This window comes from Ursus arctos, unplaced genomic scaffold, assembly GCF_023065955.2.
Source record: "Ursus arctos isolate Adak ecotype North America unplaced genomic scaffold, UrsArc2.0 scaffold_7, whole genome shotgun sequence".
Lineage (NCBI taxonomy): Eukaryota > Metazoa > Chordata > Mammalia > Carnivora > Ursidae > Ursus > Ursus arctos.
Genome location: NW_026623089.1, coordinates 47,339,117 through 47,362,271, shown reverse-complemented (window position 1 = coordinate 47,362,271; position 23,155 = coordinate 47,339,117).

Genomic DNA, 23,155 nt, shown 5'->3' with positions numbered 1-23,155 from the left:
AGTCGGCAGCCAGGATGTGGCCAAGGTGCTGCCGGATGGACAGGTCAGAAGGGTGTTGATGGCGGGGGGCTGGAAATGAGTCCCAGCAGCAGAACCTCCTTGTCCTGCTCTTCAGCCCCTTGATTCCCTAAGTGGAGCTTTGTGGAAAGGTAATGTTGCTCTTGGTTGTGCTAAGGGAGGCCAAGGGCGGGAGCACGAGAGGGAAGAGGCAGCAGTGGGCAGCCGTGGGACTGGAGGCCAGACCCTGTCCTCCAGGAAGGTGGAGCTCAAGGTCACTGTGTCTACAGCCCTGGCCCTGCCTCTCTCCCTACCAGGGGGCTCTTCTGGCTAAGCCTTGCAGGTGCTAAGCTTTAGTTCTTTTCCTTTTTTTAGGGAAGCCAGTTTATTTTACCTTGGCCCTCCCATCTATGTCCCAGAGCAGGGGATGACGTCTTATTTACTGAGATCCACTGTGTGCCCAGCCCCACGGGGCACTGAACCAGGAGCCAATACCTGGTGGAAGGAGGGGATGGGTGGGCAGCTGGGTTCCCCGTGACCAGGGCGTGAGCCTCAGCCCCAAACCAACCCTTCTGTGCTTCCAGCTCCTTCACCGAGAAATGCCCCCTCACAGTCTTATTGTGGGCAACCACTGGGCTAATGGAGGTGAAAGGATGTTTAATTTTTTAGTTAAAAACTCTACTTAAAATTTTGAAGAGTTGGTGTATTTATATATTCAAAACTACAAATAAAATGAGAGCATCATAAACTTCTTCCCCAGCCCCTCACCCCCATCTGTCCATTCCTTCCCCCTGAGCTAGACACTGCGACTAATTTCTCACATCCCGAGGGCCTCTGTGTAATGTGTTTACATTAAAGGAAACACAAACATATATTTCTTTCTCTCCTTCATACACCAGTGGTAACGTGGTGGCCCACTGATCTGCGCTTGGGTTTTTAGGTTGTGTTTGTGCCTCTGTGAGAAACTACCCACTCTTTTGAAAGACAGTCACCCCAGAGGAACTCACAAGGTCTTTGGGAGCAGGGCCTGTGCGTGCTTCCTCCATAGCTGCCCTTGGGGGTGGCCCACGGCCAAACACAGCATGGCGGAGCACAGACCCCGGCAGTCAACAGAAGCACATTCTCGGCGAGCTTGGTGGCCTCCGTTTCCACATCTGTAATATGGGGACAAGAAGAGTTGCTTTATGAAAGGGTCGTTGTTTCCATGATTCGGAGAGTGCCAGGTGTAGGGGGCCCGGCACATAGTAGGTGCTCAGAAAGTGGCCAAAATGAGAGAGTGGTGATGCCCTGAGGCAAGTGGCATCAGTGTGGCCGTGATGGGGGGGAGCTCTGAGGGCTGCTCTGAGGATCTGGCATCTTCCCCTCCAGCTGCTGAGGGTAGGCAGGGTTGGGGACATGTGGCCGACTCCAGGGTCCTTGTTGACAGCTGAGCTGGGTGCTTGGGCCTCCTCATTTGTGTCCTGTCCGAGGCCAAGCGGAAGGTAAATCTTGCCCGAGTAGCAGTGTGGCGTCTGGAAGGAAGCTGTCGGGTCCCATCAGAATCCTGAGACAGGTTGTCAGGGCGGAGGCTCTTCGAAGGCACAGCGTGTGTTGCTCGTCAGCCTGCCGGCCCCCGGCCCCAGTCTCCAGGGCTAGGAAGGACCCCCTTGTCACCACTGTCATTTGGACGGGCTTACACGTCCCTAGCAAGCCCCTCAGAGCCCACCACAGCTGCTGTCAATGTTGGGGAGGCCCCCACGTCCCCAGTGTTTTCTTGCTGTCCCCATGTGCCTCTGGCATGCCAGAGTGGAGCCCCGGACAGGATGAGCGCAGGGGGACCCTGCTTCCAGCCCATCGCCCCTGGCCTCTGTCATTGTAGCATGCCCTCGCTGCTCCTCTGTCCCCTCTGATCTGTCTTCCTCCCTGTCTCCACGATCACTGACTTAAGGATCCACCTCGATCGCCTCTCTCCTACGTTTAACAAGGACACGCCTGGCCTGCTTCCCCTCTGCTCCCTCGGACAGGCTGGGTGGCTGCCCCCGCCCCAAAGTCGCTGGTCTGGGCTGGACTCAGAGTGGGGCAGAGATGACCTCCAGCCCCACTTACTGGTTAGGCAAATTCTTCCTGTCTTTTACTCCCTAAGGGTAGCCTCACATCCTCCAGCCCTGCTCCTGACTGCCTCTCCCTCCTTCCAGCCCCCTCTGTTGCTGGATACCAAGCTCCTCAGATGTCATTTCCTTCAGAGGAAACGGTATACTCTACTAGCTAGGAATGTGGCCGTAGAGTCGCACTGTGTGCCTTCAGATCCCTTATTAGCTATGTGTCCCTGGGCAGTGCACTTCACCTTCTCAGTCTCAGTGTCCTCATCTGAGAATAGGGGGAATTGTACCCGCCTCTACTGGTCAGAGGAGCAGGTGCTCGTCCGTGGCCTTGCAGGGCACCTGGCACAGAGTAAGCCGTTGCTATGTGCCGGCTTTAGTGTTACACCACTGATCTCTGATTTCTAGCACACGAAGAAATAGTCTGACTCTCGTCCCACCCGCCACGTAGAAGAGAAGCCAGCCTAGTGGGGGATGACAGAGAGGGTAGTGGAGGTTTATTTTATATAGGAAAGATCCTGTCTAATTCATTCTATTCCCTCCAGGCCTCCCCACTCCCATCTGGGTCCAACCACCTAATACCTCCCCCACAAAAGGGATTCCCAGGCTCCCTGAGCCCTGACACATAAACCCTGGGCCCTTCAGGCAGGTGCCAGCCACAGGAGTAGTGGGTTTACAAGGTAAGGGTGTATAAGATGTGACAGGCCCGGAATTAGCAATGCAATTCCTCTGTCATTTTTATCATTGGCCCCTGCAGGGAGGAGCTGATTAAATGGATATTCAACTCTTTGCATTAATGTGCATCCAGCTTCAATTTGCATTTCATTAGCTGCACAAAAAGCATAATTTTATTATTTGCCGTTGGAAAGCAGATCTCTGCTAACAAGCAGCTACACGCTGTTACTGAAATATGATGTGACTGGCTTGCTCTGCTGTCTTGCCCATGCTGCCGTCCCTGCCCCTCTGCAGACTTTGGCTTTCTCTTGAGGGCTAGCACCAGGCTGTCTTGGCCTCATTATGGCAGACTGTGTTCTCATTCTAGCCCCAGTCCTCAGAGGGCTTCTCTGCCTTCCCGTGGCCACCATGTGGGGACCCACGGGTCCCATTTTCTGACACATCTAGGGAGGCAGGGGTCGACTAATACTGTTGCCTGGATAGTCACTGTCATCACCCATAATAACAATATGACCAATGCCCCACCAGTAATTCCACCGTCATTACACCACCACCGGTATTGCCGTGGTCATGACCATCACCACCACATTCATCACCTCCATCACCGTCACCTTCTCCACTTCCACCGTGTTGGTACTACAGTAGCCACCACCATTACTATCACCATCTCCTCGACCACCAGCACTACCACCATCACTGCCACTACCCCCATCCATATCATCTCCACCTTTGCTACCATCTTTCCTTCTGTCGCCTCCACTATCATCATCCATCATTGTCACTTCTACTGCTTCCACCATATTGATACTACTACGGCCACAACCATTATTATCACCATCACCATCTCCACCTCCACCCCTACCTTCTCCCCTCCCCACCACGCTTGTCACCACCCTACCACTTCTGTCACTATCACCCTAATCATCTCCATCACCGCCAGGACTGTCATTATCATCAATCCCATCACTACTGCCATCATGACCATCACCATTTTCTCTTCCACCACATTCACTGTGCCAGTATGGTCTTGGTGACAGCCATTACCACTGTCACTGTCATCACCTCCATGGCTACTTCCACCACCATCGCCACCTCTACCACTACTACCACTTGATATCCAATACCACCATCCACCATCATCACCTCCACTGCTACCATCCCGCCACCTCCACCACCACCACCACCATTTCCAGCTTTACTGTGACAATACCAACACCATCTCCATTACTGTCACCACCACTACTCTCATTGCTTTCTCCATCCCAATACTTTGACCCCCACCACTGATATTATCACCAACACTCTCTCCATTGACACCATTGCTATTATCATGATTACCACTGCCATCCCCATCATCTCTACACCAGCGTCTCCATTTCTCCCACTTCAAAGAGTTTCTTGACCCTATGTGACATTGAGGGGATAAGCAGACTGAATGGAATCCTTGAGGACCCACCAGGGTGCACCAGAGCGGGGCCCACCAATGCCACGAGGGGATCTGGAGGTTGAAGCAGAGGGAGGCGTAGTAAAATACGTACAGTGAAAGGATGACTTCAGAGGCAGATAAAATTGATCACTTATTAACTATGGGGCCTTGGGTGAGTCACATTTCTGAGACAGCTTTGTCATCTGCAAAGCAGGACTCGTAATATCCTCTTCATTGAGCTGCGTATGAATTCAATGAAAACATGGATGCTGATGGTCTGTGGAGTGGAGTGGACACTGTCAGTTCTCTGCCCTGATCCCCTTGATCTCCTTTATGAGTTCTTCTTGTCCACCCGCTGCCCCAGCTTCTGCATACCGCTTTCCTGTAGCTCGCAGTTGCACGCATGTTCAGAGGACCGCCTTCAGGCTATCCCAGTTGCTTGACTCAGAGGGGCTGAGATTAGGAAGTGTCCCCAGAGTTACCTGTAACCAGTGTTCAGCGAGGCAGGCGTGTGAACGCCCAACTTCTTTGCTTTAAGGTGGAGCAAACTTAGGGGGTGTAACTTCTACCCCAGAGCTCTGTGCAGGGTCAGGCCACGCCGGGGCTCCCCCTGTGACCACGTCATTGCGTGGCTGCTTTCTCATCTTGCTTACCTCAGTCCCTTGTGAGGTTCTCCCAGGAGCAAGTTCATAAGCCATCGCCTGCATGAACCTTCATCCTGGGGTCTGCTTCTGACGTGGAACGGAGCTGGATTTCAGTGTGCACCAGCTCCCCCAACCCCTCTCCTCACATTCCCCAAGGGCATTAGGTAACAGAGGGCTTTCGCGCACATTGTTCAGTGGAACCCTGGCAGTTTCTTAGAGCAGAAATTATTCTCCCCATTTTATAGACATAAAACTGAGACCCGTGCACGAGATCATGGAGCTGATGAGAGGAAAACATGGGACTTGAAGTCTGTCTTCTGAATTCACGCCCCGCCCTCTTCCCTGCGGAGCTCACGGTGGGCTCAGGCCTGCGCCAGTATCTATGGATGGGGATTATGGGTCGGTTGTCAGGGAGTGAGTTCTAACTCCATTCTTTTTTTCCACACATCTTTTTTTTTTTTTTTAAAGATTTTATTTATTTATTTGACAGAGATAGAGACAGCCAGCGAGAGAGGAAACACAAGCAGGGGGAGTGGGAGAGGAAGAAGCAGGCTCATAGCGGAGGAGCCTGATGTGGGGCTCGATCCCAGAACGCCGGGATCACGCCCTGAGCCGAAGGCAGACGCTTAACCGCTGTGCCACCCAGGCGCCCCTTTCCACACATCTTGAGCACAAAAAGAGTCACCAACAATAAGGGTCTCACCACGGAAGAAGGGGTAGCGCAGCTAGTTTTAAAGGAAGACCATGAAGTGAGAGTGACCTGCTTTCTGCCAGCATGCTGTGTGACCTTGCGCAAATTGCTTAATCTGTCTGAGCCCTAGTTTCCCATTCTGTCCCCCCAGCGCCTTGTTGAGGCAGGGGCTATTACCACCCCACTTTTTCACATGACTGGAAGTAGTAATAGATGTTCTGAGAAGGGAAGATAGATCAGAGAATGAGGTGCTCTTGCCCCCTGCCCTCGTCTCAGGAATCCTCTATGCCACGTTTCTGACAAAGGACGTCTGGCTCAGCTCAGCTACTTCTCCACGCCAGGGACTCTTCTCACCTCTCGCAAGCTTCCAGTTCAACCTCCTCCCAGTCTGACCTTCCTGTGATTTTTTTCATTTACTGGGTCTGGTTGAGTTTTCGGCGTTGCTCAGAATGACCAAGACCTTCAGGGATTTGAAGACAACTTCCTATGCCCTTGAGTCGACTCTTTCCAAGGCTGGTCCTGGTGAGGAGGGGGTCGGGCAGCCCCTTACACATCACTGTCTCCCAGCGCCCGCCCCCCCACCCCCCACATCATTTCATTCTGCCCCTGTACTCGCCAGCCATCCGTCAAGGAGCTCACCATAGCATGTCAGTGCTGTTTATGTGTCTGACTGCCCCCCGCAACGAGTTGTGCTCTTTGAGGGTGGGGACCTCATCTTAGTCCCCTTTAAAATCTGTAGGTTCCTGCCCCAGCCCACAGGAAGTCTTCAAAAGTAGCATAATAAAGTGGTCTTTGGAGTCAGACTTGCATTCACACCTCAGCTCTATGCTTTGTTTTAGGCAAAGCACTTTGCTTCCTTGAGCCTCAGTTTCTCCATCTGTGAAATGGGTGTGGTAGTTTCACCTACCTCCCAGGGCTGTTGTGAGGCTCAAATGGCGTGATTTGACGGGACTATGAAGTCCCGTACCCAGCCTGCAGTGAGAAGCATCTGGAACTGAGAAGTGACCTGCTCTGCTGAACATGGGAAGCCGGAGCTGGACATGATCCTTGGGGTGGGGGTGGGGGTCTCTGAGCAGCCCAAGGTGTTCCGGGCCTTTTACCTGCCTGGTCCCACATCATTCTCACTCTGACTGGTGCCCCGAGGTTGGCTGTCTCCCAGTGGAGTCGCCAGGTGGGAGAGGGCCGCAGGCAGCAGAATGCAGATGGAACGGAGTGGGCGAGCTCCGGCACTGAATGCTGTGGTTTGAATGGATACACGTCTCCAGACTTCAAGGCAAGCATCTCTGGCCAAACCCACTGTGGAGATCCTAAATTGGCACCCTGTGGAGTGAGCTGTCTGATTCTACAAAGGCAGTATTTCTGGTTTTCAAAGGAACTGAATAATTTAAAATGCACAAGACAAAAAGTGGGATTAAGGCGATCTGATAGGCTCTCCAGGCTGGGGTATCAATTATACACACTCAACTCGTAAAGCCTTATTTGCGAGATTCAGAATTTATTATCTGTCTGAAGCACTAATTACCAGGTTTTTCTCTTTTAGTCTTACAGGTCTCTTTTCAAATTTATTTTCTCGTCCCCCCTCCCCCCGCACTGGGGTCGAATAACTGCTGTTCCTAAAAGGGAGGCTGCCTGCTTGAGGACAGACAGAGGGAGATGTTTGGGTTCGGCTCTTCCCGCTCTGGACGCATTGGGGAAGCAGGAAGGAGGGCAGGAGGACTGGGCAATATTACATATTAATAAAGGGACTGTTTCGTTTTAAAATTTCGTCCAAGTCATGTATGTGCATTGCTTCAGAAGGCAACTATTTCCACGTGGCACACATTGTTTTTCCTTTCCTGGGTGACTTCCTGTCTTCCTCAGAGCTAACAACCATCCTGTTCTTTTGCCTGCTTGCCTGTCTGTGTACTTATCAGTCTTTCAACTCCGGTGTCTGCCGCCTGCCTACGCCTTCTCTCAAGGTTTTCACGTGCATCCGGCGCACTACTGATTTCATCATCCTGAATGGTCCCACCCGAGTCTCTGGTCCTAGTGCCCTTGGAGGTGACAGTGTCCTGTGCCTGGCTGCCACCTCATCCCAGCCCTTTGTCACCATCCTTGGGACGCCCTTCCCGTCTCTCCTCCATGGTGAGTCACCATCGCCTCCATCTTCAGTCTCCCTCTGCATCCCTCTTGGTTTGCAACTTTGGTTTGGCAGATTATGTCCGAGAGAGCTTTGTGTGTGTGTGTGTGTGTGTGTGTGTGTGTGATGTTATTCTTTTTTTTTTCTTAATTTTTTATTATGTTAGTCACCATACAGTACATCATTAGTTTCTGATGTAGTGTTCCATGATTCACTGTTTGTGTATAACACCCAGTGCTCCATGCAATACGTGCCCTCCTTAATACCCATCACTGGCCTATCCCAACCCCCCACACCCCTCCCCTCTGAAGCCCTCAGTTTGTTTCCCAGAGTCCATAGTCTCTCGTGGTTCATTCCCCCTTCTGTTTACCACGCCTTGATTTTTTCCTTCCTTCTCCTACCGATCTCCCTGCTATTTCTCATGTCCCATAAATGAGTGAAACCATATGATAATTGTCTTTCTCTGCTTGACTTATTTCACTTAGCATAATCTCCTCCAGACCCATCCATGTTGCTGCAAATGTTGGGTAATCGTTCTTTCTGATGACTGAGTAATATTCCATTGTATATATGGACCACATCTTCTTTATCCATTCGTCCGTTGAAGGGCATCTCGGCTCCTTTCAGAGTTTAGCTATTGTGGACAATGCTGCTATGAACATCGGGGTGCATATGGCCCTTCTCTTCACTACACTGTGAGAGATTTTAAGGAAGGATCCTTGAGAAGCAAAAACTTGCCTTTCTGAAAATCACTTTTTTTTTTTTAAGATTTTATTTATTTATTCAACAGAGATAGAGACAGCCAGCGAGAGAGGGAACACAAGCAGGAGGAGTGGGAGAGGAAGAAGCAGGCTCATAGCGGAGGAGCCTGATGTGGGGCTCGATCCCAGAACACCGGGATCACGCCCTGAGCCGAAGGCAGACGCCTTACCACTGTGCCACCCAGGCGCCCCCTGAAAATCACTCTTGATGATTCAGTCAAATATAGAATTCAGGGTTGGATATTTTCTTTCAGAAATGGGAAGAATTTGGGGGCGCCTGGGTGACTCAGTCGATTTGGCATCTGACTTTGGCTCAGGTCATGATCTCAGGGTCCTGGGATGGAGGCCTGCGTTGGGCTCTGTGCTCAGTGGGGGATCTGCTTCTCCCTCTCTCCCTGCTCCTGCTCTCCTCTCAAATAAATAAATAAAATATTAAAAGAAATGGGAAGAATTTTCACCACGATCCTTTGGTTTCCAGTGACATAAAGAGGTCAATGCCATTTCACTTCCTCGTTCTTTGTATGTTATCCATTGTCGGTTTTCTTGTAAAAGCTTGAGGGAGCTGTGGGACCTTCCCATCGGAGTGGAAGGCATCGGAGCCGAGCTTGCTCTGCTGCACTGACACTCTGTTTTATCCACTGTATGGAGCACTTAATGGAACTTTTACTTTACAAACTCATGCCCTCTAGTTCTGGGAAATTTTCCCAAATTATTTCTTGGATGCCTTCCTTCCCTCTGTTTCTTTGGTTCTATCTTTCTGAGAACTCTTGTAATTCGTATATTGGACTTCCCGGACCGATCCTCTAACTTTATCTTTTTTTCTCCTTTTCCTTTTGTGTCTTTGATCTTTTTTTTTGAAGTCATCCTTTTGATTTATCTTCCACTGCTTTTACTGAGTTCCACCATTTCTTTTCTTCCATACGTAATTCTCCAGTCACTCTCCATACGGCCACTGAGTGACTGTGCTGAGATGTGGGCACATGGCATTGAAGTCTTTCATGGTTCTCCAAGGCCTGGGGGAGAAGTCTTTTGTTCGTGGTATGACCTGCAGGCCCGCCTGTTTCTCTCACCTCATCACACTAAACCTCTCCATGTAGCCGAGGCTGCAGCAGCTCTAACCAACTCACCACATTGGACACATGAAGCCACCTCTTGCCTCCATGCCTTGGTTCAGACTGCCACTTCTGCCTAGAGTTCTCTTGCTCTGGGTGTTCCCATCGTTGACTTGGCCTGCCTTCCCTACGGGACTGTGAAGTCCCTGAGGGCAGGAACAATGTTGTAGTCATATCTGTTTGCCCCGTACCCACTAAACCCCTGGCCCGTGGCATGTAGGTATTCAATGAATACCCGATGACGCTTGATGAACACGTGTGTTTGTTGAGTGCACTCATTATAAGCCTCTGGACTAGACTCATGGGAGTCCACGGAGGAGTCCAACACAATCCCTGTCCTTGGGTGATTACATAAAGTGGGGTGTTCATGTGTGAGTAGACACACATACACACACACACCCCATATCTGAACATGGCAGACTGTGATCAGTGCATTGAGAGAGGGATACACAGCATGCAAGGAGAATTTTTGAGAAACAGAACTCTTATCCAGCCTAGTTAAATTAAATACCAAAGCCTTTGTAAGAGGTGTGGAGCGTTACCTCTTTGGACCAGCGTGTAGGCACGGCCGTTTCTGTCTGAGCCCCTGCCTCTCTAGATGGGCTTCTCCTTTGGTCCCACCTCCATCACTCTGGGCTGCACTGTCCTTCTCTTAAGGATGAGTTGAAACCATTTTCCATTGCTTCCACACTGAGCAGCAGACTGGAGTTTCCCCAAATTCCCCTTTTGTAAAGCAGAAGCAAATTGGGAAGAGCTAAATTCTGGAAGCTTAGCTAACCTTAGTGCCGTGGTGGCGTGCATACTCTGTCCAAAGGGAGCCCTGTTTTAGTAGGAAGCGACCGTTTATTCAGTGTGCTGTCTGCGTCAGGCACTGTGCTAAGTACTATAGGCATGTGGTCGCAGATGTAAGATCACAGCCTCACGGTGGATCAGTGGGCTGGGGACTACTGTCATCATTTTATACATGAGGAAGTTGAAGCCTCCGAGAGGTTAAGTGATAGCACCAGGTCACACAGGCCGAAAAGGTGGAGGCAGCCAGGACTCAAATCCAGGGCTGATGACTCCATCCTTTAACACAATAAGGAAGAAGCACGAGAGAAAAGGAGGGCGCAAACGTTTGCCTTTGGAACTTGTATCCAGGGGTTCCTGGCAAGAGGTGCCTGAGGGGAACCAGGACAGAGAGGTGGGGCTGTGGGCGACCCGTGCCACTTTTGTCCCGGGGCCAAAACAAGATAGAGATGTGACCCTGGGAAATCACCGTCTCTTCCACGGCACACCTTGCATGACGTGTAGGGGTGAGATGCTGGGAGGTAGCCCCCAGTGGCTGTCCTGGTGAGGCAGAAACAAAAGCAGTGGGAGATTTAGGGGTGCAGCCCAAGGGTGGAAGAGATCTCGGAGACTGTCTAGCCTTATCCCCTTGTTCCATTCCTCGGGAGGAAGGCTGCCCCCCCCCCCCAAGGCCACCTGGTGAGTGAGGTCAGTGACTGGCTTGTGGTCTGGGCCTCCCGTTGCCCACCCCAGGGGCTCCTTCGTGGCACTTCAGAGGTGCTTCTCTGGCTCTGGAGGGCAAAGGACTCTCCCAAGAACATAGCTCAGAGAGCCCGGACAGAACCAAGAACAACTGAAGAGGGGTGTGGAGAGCAGGATGTGATCCAGATTATTCTAAAACGCCACCTGGGTTTTTAAGAAAGAGGTGCCTTTTAATTACTTGGTGTGCTTGGGAGCAACTCCGGCCACCAAGGAAGATGTGCCTTGGGAGGCCTGTCATGATGGAAACAGTCCTCATTTTGAAACTTCTAAATGAATCCCAGTCTTGTCACAGACACACTGCTGGGAGAGACTGAATCGGCACATCATTATGGAAAACAGTTACTCATTATCCTGACAAGTTGGAGATGCTTACACCCTATGATCCAGAAAGTCTGTTCCTCAGAGTAGAACCTGGAAAATCTCTTGGACGTGTGTTCTGGGAGGAACGGATGAGAATGTTCCTGCAGGATTACCAGTGATGGTGAAATAAAAGGACACAGCACAAATGCCCATCATGTGACAGTGGGTGCGTCCATCGTGTATGTTCACACCACGTGGAAGGAGGGAACTACAGCTTCAACAACAACGTGGATAAATCTCAGGAACAGAATGGTGAGTGAAAAAAGCAAGTCTCAGAAGACAATACAGAATATGGTTTTATTTATGGGAAATTAAAAAAAAAACAGCAAAAGTACTCAGTTGGGGTACAGACATATACAGTGAAATGATAAAGAAGAGCAAAGAAACGAGAAGAACAAAATTCAGGCTGTGTGTGGGGGAAGGAAGGAGGCTCACGGAGGGGCTAGAGGGGCAGTCAGTTCATTGTATGCCGCTGGCTGATGGGTATCTGCGTGGGTTAACCTTACACACACTTGGTCATTGCTACTCTGTATTCCAATACATTTTCAAGATTTAAAGGTGCAGATTTAAAGGGACTATTCAATAAAATACAGGTGCAAACAAACCAAAAACACAAGTCACTCACCCTCTCACCCAGAGGAGGTAAACACGGGTAACCTTTTGGTGCAGGTTGTTCTGGGCTTTTATTGACTTCGTGTGTTTGGTCACGCATCTGGTCTGTACTCGGATGTATGCTCAGGCTGAGACAGAGCTGGGACCCAGCTGTTTCCGGGAGGTGGACCTGGTGCTTCTCTTCCCCGACCCCCAGTGGTTGTCTGTGCAGCAGGGGATTTTCTTTTTGGGGGTTGGATAGAGGAGGTTTGGGAAGCTTTTTCTTCTGAGGCTTAGGAGTGGGACAAAAGAAGAGAGCCCTGACTGGCCTAAAGAATTGACTTTGATGCAGATGGGAGAGGGGGTGGGCAGAGCCAATCGAGTGGTGTTGAGGAAGGCTGTGATGAGACCCAAAGCTCAAGGAGACCAGCTTCAGGGCCAGGTGCATGTGAGTTCAGTGCTGAAACCGAGTGGGAGTATGGGATGGGGCCAGGGAGCCGTTCTGGAATGGGACAGCCCCCACCAAGCCGGATGGGGGATTCTGTCTATCTGACACCTCCTTGGCTGACCCACGGTCCCCACAGGAGAGACAGCTTGTTCCTGAGGACACGTGAGGCACCTGCCTTGTCCCCCAGCAACAATGGGGAGGTGGTAGGACTTTCAAGTTCTGCAGGTGGGAGCTCAGAGCTACGAGGATTTGAATATTAATGCTCACATAACCACATTTATATGCACAGCTGTCATTAAATGATATTTGATTAAATAATTTTTAATGGTTGCCATAGTATTCTATTGTTTGGATGCATTGTGGTTAATTTATCTGATCCCTTATTGTTGGGAAATTAAATTGTTTCTCTCTATAAGCGACTCTGCAATAAATATTTGTGAATACTCATGACCATTTCGTAAGGAGGCGTTCCTGGGAATAGACTCACTAGCACAATGGGTTTGCAAAATTTTAAGGCTTTTGATACAAATTGCTAAACTGTCCTCCAGGATGAATGTGTGAATTTATACTCCCACCAGCAGTAAATAAAAGTAGCTGTTTCCTCACACTCTTTCCAAGATGAGATATTATTATTTAAACATATATTTTGCAAATTGAAGGCTCAAAAATTATGGTGTCTCATTTTCATTTGCATTTCTTTCGTTTCCAGAGAAGGTAAACTTTTTTTCATGTTTATTGAACATCTATTTTTTTAGACACTATTTGTTCACCTTTTGTCATTTTTTCCTCCTATCTGGGTATTCATATTTTTCTAACTCAATTTGAAGCCTTGATTTATGTTGAGGACCTAACTCTTCTTTTCATGTGATTTGCATTTTTTCCAGTTTGTCTTTTACATTTTTATATTGTTTCTTACACTTTTATTTTGAAATAAAGCTTATAGACAAGTTGCAAGGAGAGTCCAAAGACCATTTTTCTCCCAGACCCATCTGGGTGACTGGTGCCCAGCAGCCCTGGGCACACTAGTGTGCATTTCCTACAAACAAGGACGTTCTGCTTCATGGCTGCGATACGACTGTCGAAATCAGGAAGCTGACCTTGTACATGGGTACCGGCTATTCCTGAGACCCTGTCCGACATCTGCCAGTTGTCCCAACCATGCCGTCTGTAGCGAAAGGATCCAGTTCGGAATCCCATGTTCACTTGTCATGTCTCTTTATTCTCCTTCAATCTGGAACTCTTCTTTGACTTTCATGACCTTGACACTTTTGAAGAGCCCAGGCCAGTTTGACTGAATGCCCATCAAAGTGTTCTTTCTGCTGTTGCCTCATGATTTGCCCCAGCTTACCCCCATTTGGCAGGCTAGCAGAAATGATGCTCAGCTCTTCTCCTTGCAGCCCACCAGCTCACGTGGGGTTTGGATTGGTCTCATTACAGGAGGGCGAATCTTCGAACGCCTGATTAAGGTAGAGCCCGCCAGATTTCTTCACGCTAATGTTACTCCCTCCACCTTTGTAATTAATACTTATTTTGTGGGGAGATACTTTGAGACTATTAAATACCTTGTTCCTCTTCAAACTTTCGATTTATTCATTTGCATAGTTTTACCTGTATAAGCTCTTGGATTTCTATTTTATTAGAATCCACTAATATCATTATTTGTTTTGTTGCTCAGTTGGCCCTAGGTTTGGTCACTAGAAGCCCTTCAAGTGGACTTCTGTATCTTTTTGAGTTTGTCTCCATCGTTTTTGAACACTTCCTTTATTTTTTGGCAAACCAAGGTGTTTCTCCTCAGTCCTAGAATCAGCCATTTCTCCAAGGATCCCTGGTTCCTTTTAGTGAAGAATAGTATTTAGAAGCTAAAATCTGAGTATTAGGTGTGCTCATTACTATTGGGGTATCATGCTCCCACCCTCTCTGTGGACACACACATATATGCATGCATTCACATGTTTACAACTGTATTTATTCTCTATATATCTAGATATGTTGAAGGCATATATATATATATATATATATATATATATATGTTCATAAAACTATGAGATTTTAATGCCTCCAATTCTAATCATACACCATGGGGTATATTCTAGTTTTCTTTCTTTCCATTCCAGTAACTGTCTTCTATGGCAGTGAGAACCTTGGCTCCCACATCATCATCTATAATATAAGCAGTTCTTTGATTAATACTTTGTGGGTCATCAGTCCCTCATCACTGCCACTGTCCTAGGGACATCCTCCCAGGATGAGAAGGACATGCCCTTCTCATCTTGTTCAGGCTCAAACACCCCAGGCTGGGCACTCTGCTGAGGCTCTGATACTCTGTTCTGGGCTGTCCCTCACTCCCGAGATGCTCTGAGGCTTCAAATGGGCTCCTGCTCTCACATATACCCCATTCAGTGCACATGGGCTCTGATCCCACACTGGGCCACCTCCGGCCCACACGTATGCTCCCTTAGCCCTGTTTTGGCTCTGACACCCATATTGCCCCCATCCCAGCCCTGCCTGCCCCACGTAGTGGCTTTTGGCCTGCAGTGTCCTGGAAGGGAAGGGAAAGGAAGAGTGTATATGGTGTATTTTGATGTTTTATATTTTAAAGAAAGTGAATCTGACTTTTTCTTTATGTTTCCTCAACTTAGTGCCATACTTAGGCCTTACCCAGTCGCTGTAGCCTGGGTTCCCTCCAAAGCAGAACCCGCGACAAGGGCTTGTATGCAGTTTATTTTGGTGATTGGTCCTAGGGAAGAGAAGTGGGGGCTGGGAAGTGTGAAAGAGGGAGGAAGGGGAAGCCACTACGAGAAAAATGGGGGTCAGTCCTGCTGGGGGCCTATCAGGAACAGTGTGCAGTATGGCTCAGAATCATCTCCCTGACAGATGGAAGAGAGAGATATTCACCTCCAGCTTTAGCTCCTAAGGCCCCAGGTTGCCCTAGGGGGTGTTAGATCCCTTGCACATTGGGGCTTGTGTTCATACCAGAATGGCTGAGTGGGTTACTGCAGGTGGCTACAGAGCTGTGCCAGAGAGGCCAGGAAGAGGGACACAGAGAGACAGAGAGGTGGTGTGGCTAGGGTGGTGGGTGCACAGACCACACCCAGGGCAGTGGTTTCTACAGCCATAGCTGACAGGCTGTAAAAGGGGCGTGAAAGATGTCTGACGTACAACCCAAAGATAATATCAGCATTAATCTGCATTTTCTCTTAATATGGTTGATTTTTCATTTTAGTATTTGAACCTATCTGGACTTTATTTTGAAGTATAGTTTTTTTTTTAAAGATTATTTATTTATTAGAGAGAGAGAGAGGGGGCATGAGCAGGAGGAGGGGGAGGGGGAGGGACATGCAGACTCTGTGCTGAGTGTGGAGCCCAGTGTGGGGCTTGATCTCATGACCCTGAGATTGTGACCTAAGCCAAAATCAAGAGTCGGCTGTGTAACCTACTGAGCCACACAGGAGCCCCTGAAGTGTAGTTTGAGGTAGGGATAGAGTTTAAATCTGTTCCCTAGTGGGTTGGGCAGTTATCCCCAAACCATTATTCACTGAATAATCCATATTTCCCCACAACCATACGAAATTCTGTCTTCAAAGTATATTAAAATTTCAATATTGAGTCTGTTCTATTCTTCTGCCTGCCAATTTCTTTGCTGGTACCATACTGTTTTAATTATTGTAGCTTTAGAATGCACTTTACTATCTGCAGAGCAGATATCCTCCTAGTGATGTGAATTTTTTAGAACTGTATTAATGACTGGTAGTCATTTATTTTTTCTAGAGGAACTTTTGAATCATCACATTTTAAAATTCCCTTTCACCTTCCCCTGTGCTCGTATATTCTTCAGCTAGGCAGCAAACCCTTGTTTCACAGACGGTCAGAAGACGTAAAAGCAGAAGATATAAAAATGCAGATGGTGTATTTTCACTCACTGTGCTGCCTGCCTGCTAATTTCACCTTCGCAGCCGTCGCATGACTTCAGGAAGGGTGGTCATTCTGTAGACCACAAGTACGAAGCTCAGAAAGGTTTTGCCCAAGGTCGCACGGTGAGTACTGGAACAGGACAAAGCAGTTGAGTATTCAGAAGGCTCATTAGGAAGAGCATCAGTCCAGGAATCAGGGCAGAAGTTTGGGCTTGATACATTTAAATTGAAGCACAATTTTCACTGAGCTCCAGAAAGATCTTCCTAGGAGTGAAGGGTATGAGATATTAGAACAGAAAATAGTGGGGCATCTTCTATGAGGGTCTTTAAATAGAGAGGCTGGTTCTAAAGACCGTGCCCCTGACACACACAGCCAGCCCCTCCCCACCCCCACCTTGGGCCCTGCTGATGGCTGATGCTCCCTTAGCGGCCACTGCTGGCCTCTGTGATGTTGACTGCCACTGGCCTGCCTGGGCCTCAGCCCCTTGTGGTCTCCTTAACCCACTTCGTCTTAGGCTTGTGGCTGGTTCTCCGGTTATCCCCGAGTCGGTCCTTCTGTCCTCCTTACCCAGATCCTACCCAGCTGGGCCATCTCAGCTCTGCAAAAGCAACCCAGGAACAAAGACAAATAGAAAAGAAGTGAGTTCCTTTGGTGAAGTTGTTCCTGGCCCCTAGAAGCCACTCTTTTTTGTAAATTTTAACTATCCTAAAGAAACCGGATGCTACTTGTTTCTTGATGGGGAGAAGAAGGCGTAACCGAATGCCTCCTCTGTGCTAGGCATTTTAGAAGGCGCCTCATTTAATCTTCCCTGCAATCCTCTAGGAAGGGATGCTTATGTCCACTCTACAGATGAGGAAACTGAGGCCACAGGGCTTATGGAACTTGTATTAAGGCATGTGGCATGTTAACCATAAAGCCAGGGCAAAAACCCAGGTCTGTCCTGACTCTAAGTTCAATTCCACAAACGTGAGGTTGGCATCCTACTGTGTGCCAGACACTGAGTTTTGGCTCCGTAGCTGCCTCCCCACTGCCAAAGATTTGAGTAGAGCAGCTGAGGCCATTTTTGATAGGTCTTTATTTTCCTTAGAGCATTCTCCATTTTAAGCTCATCGTGTGTTGACTTTCGGAGTCTGAGCTATTGAGCTGGGCATATTTGGAAAAGCTTGGAGTGGTGGGTGTACAAAGACCCTGCGAGACGGAGTCCTATCTGTTGGGCCAGTCAAGCCTCTTGTGTTTGCTTTCATCTTCCTTTGGCTCGGGAAAGGATGGTTGGTTTTGCAAACGAAGGCTGAGGGCTTTTGCCAGCTTGCTAACTGCCTTGTCCCTGTCAGATGTGTCAGACTCACAGAACATTGCTCCCCAGCTGCAGGCCCATGGTTTCGGAGAGTGCCTGCATAGAAAACCACTCATTTCCCTTCGCAAGAGAGGTGCCCAAAGCAGAGATTTCAATATATTCCAATTTAGCCAAGGGAAGCCAGAACATGGATGCTGTTGCCAAGGAAACCACCTCCTTCCTCCCCGTGCGCTGTGCATACGTGTATCACTTCATCTCTCTGCTCTCCAAGGTAATATCATAGCCCTGTGCTTGGGGAAGGGTTTTTAAAAAGGCATATAAAACCTCTTAGCATCGAGAAGATTCATTAAATGATCTCACTCCAGAGAAGCTTAAATTATTCTTTTTAGACCCTTTTATGCCGAGAATGGGGAAATGGCTGAGTCAGTGCTATCTCTCGTAGCCCAGCTTGGTGTCTTGGTGGAAACAGTTTGCAGAAATAAACAAATCAGGGTTCGGAAGCTCAGACAGGGAGAGAGTGTGTGTAATAATAACGAGGCCATCATGTAGCTGTAATGTCACCAGCTAATCCCTCCAAGTAGATCTGCCGAGACCACCTTGATCCACGGGCCTCCTGGGTGAGAGGCCACGTTTCCCAGGGCAGGCTTCAAAGCACAGACAAGAGAGGGTCTCTGTTGCAAGGCCACCTGTCAAAAGGCCCCTTGTCAGCAAACTGTGTGGGGATTTCTGCTGCCCAGTCTGGTCTTGGGCCCAAGTCTGTGGCCGCTTCTGTCCTCATTCCAGTGTCTGGTCTTAGTCTGCCTCTCCTGCTGGCCACTGCCACCCCCTCCTCTTCCCCACCTGCCCTGATTCTGGATGCTCAAGTCAGTAGGAATCCCCCCGTGGCTCGCAGCGCGAAAGGCAGTGCGGGCTCCCATTTTTGCTAATCATCTGAGAGCTCTGAGCACTGCCCCTGGTTTCACACCTTCTCTCAGTCCTCCTTGGCTTCTGGTGCTCAGATCCCCTACTGCCCACTGGATGCGTAAATGCAATTTGGCTTCCCTTGTTCAATTAGTGGCACTAACCAAGGATGCTGGCTTATATTAATGGTTCTCAACTGGGTGGCACTTTTGCCCCCCAGGAGACATTTGGCAAAAATGTCTGGAGACCCTGGGTTGTTATGAGTGTGGTGGGGGAGTACTGCTGGCATCTGGTGGTTTGAAGCCAGAGATGCTGCTCAACAGCCTGCAAGGCCCAGGGCACAGCCCTGAACTAGAAGGATCTAGCCCCAGATGCCTGCAGTGCCGAGGCTGAGAAACACCAGCTTATTCGCTTCGCCCATTCGTTGCCTAAATATTTACTGAGTACCTACTATGCATCATTCTCTAAACCAGGACCTGGGCTTATAAGCTGAACAGGACAGACACACGTCTGCTCCCTTCCTCCATGGAAACCAACTGGGCGACATTAAACAAATAATTTCACGCCTGAATTATGTAAGTATAGCTGGTATCCTGATCCGGCTCGGATCTCCTGCCCCAGTTCTGAGGCCTGACTTAAATATCAGCCCGATCCTGCTTCGGCTTCTACGGGTATGGACATCCATCGTGTCCCCCCATGGCCACATGCAGGACAGGTGGCAGTCAGCCCTACAGCCTCCTTCCTGACCAGGCCACAGGCTTGCCTGGTGTAACTGCATTGTTGCTGACCATGATGGGAGCACAGTTAGGGGACAAGAATAACCCTGGCATGTCACAAAAGCTCCAGCACTTTGTCATCTTCTGAAGCCCCAGGCCCTGCCCTGTCTGTCCTGAATGGCATCTAGGATGGCAAACCAAAGCCTCCTCCGATTCTACCCTCTGCTGGATTTCCAGGTGGGACTTACCGGACCACACCTCCCAGCCTCCCTCTCACCTAGCCACCTCCTCTGATGGGCTTGTTTAATCCCATGCAGTCCTCCAGGGTTAGGAACACAGACAACCTGGGTTTGAATCCCCCCTCTCCACCACTTACTAGCTGTGACCTCGGACAAGTTCTTTAACTTCTCTGTGCCCTGGTTTCTTTTACTGTAAAACGGAGATAACTGTCATCTCTCTCTGCTGTGGTTATCATGAGGATTAAAGGAGCTCATACATGTGGAGTTCTTGATTCACGGTAAGTGCTATTTACATTTTGTTATTAACATCATCGTTACTATTTTCCCAGCATGTTGGCCTGGCCATGCAGACAAAGCAGAAACTTCTGTCTCTGCCTCTTGTAGCCACATACTTGTCTCCACGGAGCTCAGCCATGCGTGAAGTGCCACAGACCTTCCTTTTGTGATCCCTGGGAGAGCTGGCTGTTGAGAGGTCAATGGGTGCTCTGCCTGGGCATTTTGAGGGTTTCCGTGTGTAGGAGGAAGATGACAGTGACTGTGGAAGCAGAGGGTTGTCATGGAAATGCACCTGTTCCAGGTCGTTGCAACCTGAGCGCTCTGGGCTGGCTCTGCACGGGCATGCCTGGCACCGGGTCTCCGCCTTGCCACTGGTTCAGGGCAATGAGGGACAGTGATAGATGTCTTTCTTCCCTGCTGTTCGGCTGCAGCTGCTTTCTCTGTCCGGTGTGAAGAGCAGCCTGGGCTTTTCCTATATCCCAGGGCTCTGTGAGCATCTCATGAGATGAAGGGATCTGAATAACGTTGGTAGCAACTATTGACTGGATGGCTTACTGTGTGTCTGACGAGGTGCGGGTGAGGGGAAGGGAACTGATGGTTATTGGACACCCCTTCGAGACTGAGCTAAGAGGCTTTTGTGTGTCATCTCATTTAACCCTCCGGGAATGCTCAGGAAGATGGAGCATCCTGACCTTAGCAGTGAGGAAGCTGGAGTGTAGACCTAAGTCCCCTGCTCAGAGTCTCTTCCAGGAGGTGGCAGTCCCAGAGTTGGTGGCCATGGTCTGTCTGCCTTTGGAGCTCACGTCCTGTCCGTGTAGGTGTCGTTACTCTTGGTGCTTTGGGAAAACTCCACAGCATCCAGGAATTACCAACACGGGCTCCCCGTCTGGGTGACCAGAGTCAGCAGAGGTGCTTTGCCTGCTGGGGGGCACCTACACTGCCTTCATTGGGGGGGTAGGGGGTGAGGGGTGGGGGAGGGTAGGGGATGGGGGACAGGGCAGGGTTGCCCCCCCCATCTGCTGCAGGTCAGTGGGACTCCAGGGTACTCTGGGGCCTGTCAGCTGCCCTGGGGCCAGAGGACCCTGCTGTCGCTGTGCCCTGGAGGCACCTCCTGGGGGGCCAATGACTTGTGTCAGGACTCACAGCCCCGCACTGACAGTTCTTTCTGCTCTTGTCTTTTCCTCCCTTACCCAACTGCTAATCTCACTTTCACACACAAAGCCTCCCCCTGCACACCCCCCCCCCCCCCCGTTTCCCTCCTCCGTCCCTTGCCCTGCTTTTGTACTTTATGATGCGGGACTTTGGTGAGGAAACTCATTAGAGTTATTATTCCGTGCACAGAAATGTGTCTTTCATCCCATTCATATTTCATGTTCCTCCCACTTGATCTTTTGACGCTTTTTAATTCCTGATATTACACCACACACACACACAGCTCTCTTCGGGTATCGTTCTTTCTATGGAGTTGTCATTCTCGCTCTCCATGTGAGGAGTGCTCCGTGTTATATGTTTATTAATTTCTAAAAAAGATTTCAGTATGTCGGGATTGACGCTGTCTGATGCTGACGCAGGGGTCGGGACGCTTTGATGGGAGTAAATGTGAGAACGGCGGACAGAGGTCTGGATTCTCGTTCTGGCCGTCGTCACCTTTCCTCTCTAGAGGCCAGGCGTCCGCAGATCCATACCCCAAGGCCTAGTCCAACCCCGGCCTCAATTGGGTTTTTTTGAGCGTAATAAGCAGGTGGTTTAAACTCTAACTTATGATAAAAGGAATATTTTGGGAGGAGTCAGGGCCGCCCACAGAGTCACAGAAATGGCTGAAGAATCAGCCTGGACCGGGGAGCAGAGCAGTCCCACGAACCAGAGACAGGGGTGCCCAGGCTGTTCCTTTAGGCCCTGCACGTGGGAGGGAGGAGACCCCGTGGCCCTGCCCTGGTTCTCTTCTCCGCTCAAGGTTCAAGCTGCAGGGGTTGGCTCAGCGTGGGTCACGTGCCCGGGGAGGAGGCGGGGCATTTTGATTGACAGTTGTGTTACGAGTAGTGTTTGTCCAATGAGGGCAAGGTGTTCCCCGAAGTAGGAGGCTGTTTCCGGAAAGAGGGCCCAGGGTTCTGAGTTGGGGGAACAAGAGACACCCGCTGCACAGTCCGGACAGTGGGGGCAGGCGGCGCGAGCACCCGGCAAAGAGAGGAGGAAGCCGGTTTTTCTGGCTGTAAATCTTCCACCAAGAGACATATTTCTGGGCCTCAGAGATTGGCCCCCGATTCCAGGGCTGGCACATTTTATCTGGAAAAGACTGAGAGCAACTCTTTTTGACTTTCCGGGCCATAAGGTTTCCGCCACAACTGCTCCGCTCCGCCATGATGACCCTTGAAAGCCGCCGTGGCCCATATGTAAATAAAATAAAGCTTTATTTACAAGAACAAGCAACAGAGCTGGATTGGGCCTTTGGGTCACAGTGCACTGGCCCCTGTGCTTGCTGATCGCTCTCACTTCATAGGGGAGAAGGTCCCTCTTAGCAATCCACGTGTGGAATGTGACAGTGGTGCTTCCACTTGCCTCTACTTCAGAATTCCCCAAGGAGCCTATTGAGACCACAGATGCCTGAGACCCAGCCCAGACTTCCAAATCAGAATGTCCAGGGATGGACGGGATGAGGGCCCTAGGTGATTCTGACCTGTGCAGTGTTGTGAACTGGTCTAAGATGCGGGCAAGGAGACAAGACCCTCCAACATGAAGTGGCTCATGGAAGCAACAGGTGAGAAAGGGCGGACTTGGGAGCTGAGGGGAGGGAGGCGATCCCCAGGGCTGTGGGAGGGTGTGTATGCAGGGCAGGCTTCCTGGAGGAGGGCCCAGGGTGCCCTAAAGGGTAGTCTGAACTGCCGCAGCACTAATGTGACTTTTTCTAGCTGTCAGTCTTTGCTCTTAACTAGCCAGGAGGGGAGGTGATTAAAAGTTCAGGTGCTAAACCTGAGACCCTTGCTTCCCTGCCTCGAGGCAGCAAGGTCTCTAAACGGTTTTCTGTTTCCATCCTTCTGAAGGGGGCCACACCCATGACTCAGCCTCATTCCTCTGGCTTCCCTCAAAGCCTCTCCTTCCCCTTGCAGATGTGCCCTGTTCTCTTCCAGACCCACTTTACTACGAACCCCCTATCTCCTTTGCCCCCGGTGAACCCACCTGTGCATCCTTCTGGTACTGACCGTGTTCTGGCAAACTCAGCTCCTTCTTGCTATAATTTTTAGTAAGACCAAGAACCCTGGGAGCGGTTCTGTTCCGTCTCTCTCTTTCCATGTTTTCTCCCCCAGCAGACACCCTAAAACCTTTGGGGTCTCTTCTGCTGGAGTGGCAGCGAGGAGAGTGCACTCTGCAGGTGCTAGCAGAGCAGTTTC